Source organism: Myotis davidii, unplaced genomic scaffold, assembly GCF_000327345.1.
Source record: "Myotis davidii unplaced genomic scaffold, ASM32734v1 scaffold111, whole genome shotgun sequence".
Lineage (NCBI taxonomy): Eukaryota > Metazoa > Chordata > Mammalia > Chiroptera > Vespertilionidae > Myotis > Myotis davidii.
The window spans coordinates 4,201,826-4,203,691 of record NW_006284347.1 but is presented as its reverse complement, the minus strand read 5'-3'; the positions used below and the strand labels follow the sequence as shown (position 1 = coordinate 4,203,691).

Here is a 1,866-nt window from a genome sequence, read left to right as displayed (position 1 = left end):
AAAAGGTTGCTGGTTCAATTCCCATTTGGGGTGTGCACAGGAAGCTACCGATTGATGTTCGTTCTCTCTCTCTCTCAAAATCAAAAATAAATCCTCAGGTGAGAACTTAAAAAAATTCTAAAAAAAAAATGGCATTACAAAAATATATTAAGGTTAATCTGCCCTGTTGATTTGTAAGATAGTTTTATATTACTGTGTAGTATATGTAAATAACACATGGAAGAGACATTAGCGCAGAAGTTCTTAATTTGGCTGCACATTGGAGTAACTTGGGGAGCTTTCAAAATCCTAAAGTCCTGATCATAACTCCAGACCACTTGAATCAGAATTTCTGGGAATATAAACTAGGCTTCTCAAACTTTAATGTGCCTATTAATTATCTGGGTCTTTGCTAAAATACAGATGAGTTCACTAGGGCTTGGCTAAGTAACACCTGAGGTTTCTAGCAAGTTCCAGGTAGTGGTTCTGATGCTGCTGTTTGAGATCTTACTTTGCGGAACAAGGCTCCAGTACAGAGTAATTCAACAGCAGCACTGTTGACATTTCGGGCGGAATAATTCTGTTGTTGGGTGAAGGGAGAGCTCTCTTTTGCATGGTAGGATGTTTAGCAGCATTCCTGGCTTCTACCCACTAGGTGCCATAGCAGTACCCTCCTTCCCCCCAACCCAATTGCAACAACCTAAATTGCTCCCTCTTGAAAACCACTGCTCTAGTCTTACTCTTATATGTAAGGAAACTGAAGCTTGGAATGACTTACCTAAGACTGGAGAGCTGGTTCTTGTGCTACATTTCTATTTAACCTGCTTCCAACTCTGTTGTGTTTCCGAGGTATGTGCGATGTTATAACAAGCACTTCATATGTTCAAGATTTGCAGATAGCAGTTATTCTTGGTCTCCAGCTCTTATAACATTGTATACAAATGAGGTTCATTGCCACCAGGTGGCAGTGAATACCCTAGCAACCAGGTTTAAGTAGTATATTTTGTGAAGTAAGTAGCTTGTTTATTTATTTAAAAATTAGAATGTGCCCAGCCGGATCTTTGTAAGAAAATTTGAAAGATAAAGGAAATAAAAGTATCTGAAATTTTACTTTTTTTTCTTCCCTGTTTTTTTCTTTCTGCATTTGTTTTTTTCTCTAAGTTGAGATCATTGAAATCTAGCTTAATTTAAAATATAAATATTTCTTGCTGCCACAGTTTGGTAGACAAACTTTTTAATGATTGACAAAGATTTTGGGGGTTAGTTTTGCTGCTAACACTTTGGTCAAAGTGTGAGTCCAGTAAGGAGAACAAGTAATTCCAGTGTATCTTTCAATACAGTGAGTTGTTTATGGGGGTGAGAGGGAGGGAGGACATAACTGGACTGTACAGATTAGAGTCTTATCTTGGCTAGTTAAAAATTGGTTATAATTTTCATTTTGTGGAGAAGTCTCATTACCAAACATTGGAACATTAAGGAAGTACAAACTTAAGAAATTATTAAAATAGCACAATATTGTTAGACCAACATGTTTTTAGTAAAGACCTGTATAATGAGTTTTAAATGATGGTAAACATTAATGTGTGCATCTTAAATCTTACAATAGAAATATCTTTTTAAGAAACTTTTGGTTTGCATATATATATATATATATATATATATATACACACACATATATATAGCACTATCATGTTGGGTTCAACTCAAATGATATCTTCATGTGTGGCTGCAAGTCATTTAAATATTGTCTTAATAGTTTTTATTTTAAAGATAACGTGGTTGCTTAAAAAACCTTATGGTTGCACTATTTTGTAAACTCCTTTTTAAATATATTCATATTTTATTGGTTTTTACAGAGAGGAAAGGAGAGGGATCTGGAGAAACCAC

At 35.0% G+C, this 1,866-nt stretch overlaps 1 protein-coding gene across 1 annotated transcript in view; it reads left to right on the top strand.

The window, feature by feature from the left end:
• Positions 1-1,866, top strand: part of ARF4 (ADP ribosylation factor 4) — a 22,823-nt gene that overhangs the window by 8,594 nt on the left and 12,363 nt on the right. The window lies entirely within an intron of this gene.